Genomic DNA, 5,631 nt, shown 5'->3' with positions numbered 1-5,631 from the left:
TGATTAGCCGTGCTGTGACAGAGCATAGGAACGTTTTCACTGAGAGGATGGGAAGTAGCCATTGACAACGGTGACACCCTACATAGAGCTTGCCATGGAAGGAACCTTGCGTGTGGAAAAGGATTTCAAGGAAGAGTTGAAGTTCAGAGGACAAAGCATCTCCAAAACTCCAACATATTCTCCATTAATAAAGTAACAATTCCTTATTCCAAATACTTTGACTTCTTACCATTAAATCCAATTAATCTTATTGGCATCCTGACTAGGATTAATAAAATAAACATAGATTGCTTTAAACCAATAATCTCCGTGGGATCGACCCTTACTCACGTAAGGTATTACTTGGACGACCCAGTGCACTTGCTAGTTAGTTGTACGGATTACAAATTCGTGCACCAACCCACTTGGTGTGTGCTGGGGCTGAGCATTGAAGCTTTCACGTGCATAGGCTTCTTCTAGAGTTAAACGCCAGCTCTGGTGCCAGTTTGGGCGTTTAACTCCAGCTTTTATGCTAGTTTGGGCGTTTTACACTAGAATTTTTATGCTGACTTGGAACGCCAGTTTGGGCCATCAAATCTCGGGCAAAGTATAGACTATTATACATTGCTGAAAAGCCCAAGATGTCTACTCTCCAACATAATTGAGAGCGCGCCAATTGGGCTTCTATCGCTCTAGAAAATTCACTTCGAGTGCAGGGAGGTTAGAATCCAACAGCATCTTCAGTCCTTTTTCAGCCTTTGAATCAGATTTTTTTGCTCAGGTCCCTCAATTTCAGCCAGAAAATACCTGAAATCTCAGAAAAACACACAAACTCGTAGTAAAGTCTAGAAATGTGATTTTTGCATAAAACTAATAATTATATACTAAAAACTAACTAGATCATACTAAAAACTACCTAAAAACAATGCCAAAAAGCGTATAAATTATCCGCTCATCACAACACCAAACTTAAATTGTTGCTTGTCCCCAAGCAATTGAAAGAAAAATAGAATAAAAAGAAGAGAATATACAATGAATCTCACAATATCAATGAAACTTAGTCCCAATTAGATGAGCGGGGCTAGTAGCTTTTTGCTTCTGAACAGTTTTGGCATATCACTTTATCCTTTGAAATTCAGAATGATTGGCATTTATAAGAACTCAGAATTTTAGATAGTGTAATTGATTCTCCTAGTTCAGTATGTTGATTCTTGAACACAGCTACTTTATGAGTCTTGGCTGTGACCCTAAGCACTTTGTTTTCCAGTATTACCACCGGATACACAAATGCCACAGACACATAATTGGGTGAACCTTTTCAGATTGTGACTCAGCTTTGCTAGAGTCCCTAGTTAGAGGTGTCCAGAGTTCTTAAGCACACCCTTTTGCTTTGGATATCGATTTTAACCACTCAGTCTCAAGCTTTTCACTTGGACCTTCATGACACAAGCACATGGTTAGGGATAGCTTGATTTAGCCGCTTAAGCCAGGATTTTATTCCTTTGGGCCCTCCTATCCATTAATGCTCAAAGCTAAAGGGCTATTGGCTTTTTCTTTTTCTTTTTTTTTTCTTTTTTGCCATTTTTTTCGCTACTTTTTTTCACTGCTTTTTCTTGCTTCAAGAATCAATTTCATGATTTTTTAGATTATCAATAACATTTCTCTTTGTTCATCATTCTTTCAGGAGTCAAAAATTTTAACATTCATAAACTTCACTATAAAAAATATGCACTGTTCAAGCATTCACTCAAAAAACAAAAAAGTATTGCCACCGCATCAAAATAATCAAACTAATTTCAAGATAAAATTTGAAATTCTAGTACTTCTTGTTCTTTTGTAATTAGGTACATTTTTCAATTGAGCACAAGATAAATCATAAAATAATGGTTTATCAACCTCCCCACACTTAAACATTAGCATGTCCTCATGCTAAATCCAAGAGAAAAGAATGAAGGTAAAATGGTGGAATCTTGTGCAATGCAATCTATTCTAAATGCAAGCTACCTAAATGAGTCATGCAATTCTACTTACTATTCACTTATATATATAAAGCTTACATATGGTTGAATTGATTCATATTTTCAAGGAATCATATATGTACAATTAAAGCGAAATCATATTAAAGCACAGTCACAATTGAGTTGAGTTAAGATAGTTCACAAACTTGCAAGACAATTAATAATTAAATACGGATATATGGGACTGAGCTATTGAACCCTCACTGGATTTGTGTTTACTCTCCAATCACTTCAGAACGGTTGCTAGTAGGAATGATGGAGCGTTGGATGAACTCCAACTATCCTCTAGTCATGGTTTTATGGTCATGCCTTCTTAATTGAATCAGCTTGCCTTTGGAGTCTCTTTCCACTGAGCTCCTTCTACACATATATCCATAAGGGCTTGGTCCAACCTTTGATCAAAGTTGACCCTTCTACCTTTGGGTTCGGGTTCACACTTTGATCATGGTTTGGGGGACACAACTCCGTTCAACTAACCAGCAAGTGTACTGGGTCGTCCAAGTAATAAACCTTACGTGAGTAAGGGTCGATCCCACATAGATTGTTGGTATGAAGCAAGCTATGGTCATCTTGTAAATCTCAGTCAGGCGGATAGTAATTGATTATGGATTTTCGAAAATTAATAATAAATAATAAACATAAAATAAAGATAAAGTTACTCATGTATTTCCATGGTGGAAATTTCAGATAGGTGTATGGAGATGCTGTGCTCCTCCTGAATCTATGCTTTCCTACTGCTTCATCCAATCCTTCTCACTTCTTTCCATGGCAAGCTGTATGTAGGGCATCACCGTTGTCAATGGATACATCCCATCCTCTCAGTGAAAAAGGTCCAAATGCTCTGTCACAGCACAGCTAATCATCTGTCGGTTCTCAATCAGGTTGGAATAGAATCCCTTGATTCTTTTGCATCTGTCACTAATGCCCAACCTTCAGGAGTTTGAAGCTCGTCACAGTCATTCAATCCCGGAATCCTACTCGGAATACAACAGACAAGGTTTAGACTTTCTGGATTCTAATGAATGCCACCATCAATTCTAGCTTATACCACGAAGATTCTGATCAAGGAATCCAAGAGATATGCGCGCGGCCTAAGGTAGAACGGAAGTGGTTGTCAATCACGCGCGTTCATAGGTGAGAATGATGATGAGTGTCATGGATCATCACATTCATCAAGTTGAAGTGCAACGAATATCTTAGAATAGGAATAAAGAGAATTGAATAGGAAATAATAGTAATTGCATTAAAACATGAGGTACAGCAGAGCTCCACACCCTTAATCTATGGTGCGTAGAAACTCCACTATTGAAAATACATAAGTGAAAGGTTCAGGCATGGCTGAATGGCCAGCCTCCAAAACGTGATCAATAGCCTCCTAAGATGAAGAATAAAACAAAACTGAGACCAAAGATGTCTAATACAATAGTAAATTATCCTATTTATACTAGACTAGCTAATAGGGTTTACATGAGTAAGTAATTGATGCATAAATCCACTTCCGGGGCCCACTTGGTGTGTGTGTGGGCTGAGCTTGATCTATCCACGAGCTGAGGCTTCTTTTGGAGTTGAACGCCAAGTTGTAACGTGTTTTGGGCGTTCAACTCCGGGTCGTGACGTGTTTCTGGCGTTTTACTCCAGACAGCAACATGGAACTGGCGTTGAGCGCCAGTTTACGTCATCAATTCCCAAATAAAGTATGGAGTATTATATATTGTTGGAAAGCTCTGGATGTCTACTTTCCAACACCGTTGAGTGCGCGCCCTTTGGAGTTATGTAGCTCCAGGAAATCCATTTCGAGTGCAGGGAGGTCAGATTCCAACAGCATCAGCAGTCCTTTGTCAGCCTCCTATCAGAGTTTTGCTCAAGTCCCTCAATTTCAGCCAGAAATTACCTGAAATCACAGAAAAAAACACAAACTCATAGTAAAGTCTAGAAATGTGAATTTAACATAAAAACTAATGAAAACATCCCTAAAAGTAGCTTGAACTTACTAAAAACTACCTAAAAACAATGCCAAAAGGCGTATAAATTATCCACTCATCACAACACCAAACTTAAATTGGTGCTTGTCCCCAAGCAACTAAAAATCAAATAGGATAAAAAGAAGAGAATATACTATAAATTCCAAAATATCAATGAATATTAATTCCAATTAGATGAGCAGGACTTGTAGCTTTTTGCTTCTGAACAGTTTTGGCATCTCACTTTTTCCTTTGAAGTTCAGAATGATTGGCTTCTCTAGGAACTTAGAACTTCGGATAGTGTTATTGATTCTCCTAGTTAAGTATGTTGATTCTTGAACACAGCTACTTTTATGAGTCTTGGCCGTGGCCCTAAGCATTTTGTTTTCCAATATTACCACCGGATACATAAATGCCACAGACACATGACTGGGTGAACCTTTTCATATTGTGACTCAGCTTTGCTAGAGTCCCCAGTTAGAGGCGTCCAGAGCTCTTAAGCACACTCTTTTTGCTTTGGATCACGACTTTAACCACTCAGTCTCAAGCTTTTCACTTGGACCTGCATGCCACAAGCACATGCCTATCCATTGATGCTCAAAGCCTTGGATCCTTTTTACCCCTTGCCTTTTGGTTTTAAGGGCTATTGGCTTTTTCTGCTTGCTTTTTTCTTTTTCTTTCTATTTTTTTCGCAAATTTTTTTTTTTCGCAAGCTTTTGCTATTCACTGCTTTTTCTTGCTTCAAGAATCAATTTTATGATTTTTCAGATCATCAATAACATTTCTCTTTGTTCATCATTCTTTCAAGAGACAACAGTTTTAACATTCATAAACAACAAGATCAAAAATATACACTATTTAAGCATTCATTCAGAAAACGTCACCACATCAATATAATTAAACTAAATTCAAGGATAAATTCGAAATTCATGTACTTCTTGTTCTTTTGAATTAAAAACATTTTTCATTTAAGAGAGGTGAAGGATTAATGGAATTATTCATAACTTTAAGACATAGTTACTAAACACTAATGATCATGAAGTAAAGACACAAAACATAGATAAACATATAATAAAAAAACCGAACAGCAGAAAAATAAGAACAAGGAATGAATCCACCTTAGTGGCGTCTTCTTCTTGAAGGACCAACAATGTCCTTGAGCTCCTCTATGTCCCTTCCTTGCCTTTGTTGCTCCTCCCTCATTGCTCTTTGATCTTCTCTTATTTCATGGAGAATGATGGAGTGCTCTTGATGTTCCACCCTTAATTGTTCCATATTATAGCTCAAATCTTCTAGAGAAGTGTTGAGTTGTTCCCAATAGTTGTTGGGAGGAAAGTGCATCCCTTCAGGCATCTCAGGGATTTCTTGATGATGAGCTTCCTCATGCATCTCTTGAGATCCGTGGAGGGTCTCTCTTGCTTGCTCCATCCTCTTCTTGGTGATGGGCTTATCCTCTTCAATGAGGATGTCTCCTTCTATGATAACTCCTGCTGAGTAACATAGATGGCAAATAAGATGAGGAAAAGCTAGCCTTGCCATGTGGAGGAATTTTCGGTTATTTTGTAGAATTCATGGGAGATGACTTCATGAACTTCTACTTCCTCTCCAATCATGATGCTATGAATCATGATGGCCCGATCCACAGTAACTTCAGATCGGTTGCTAGTGGGGAT

This window comes from Arachis duranensis, chromosome 2 (assembly GCF_000817695.3).
Source record: "Arachis duranensis cultivar V14167 chromosome 2, aradu.V14167.gnm2.J7QH, whole genome shotgun sequence".
NCBI lineage: Eukaryota > Viridiplantae > Streptophyta > Magnoliopsida > Fabales > Fabaceae > Arachis > Arachis duranensis.
This window is presented reverse-complemented; position numbering follows the sequence as displayed.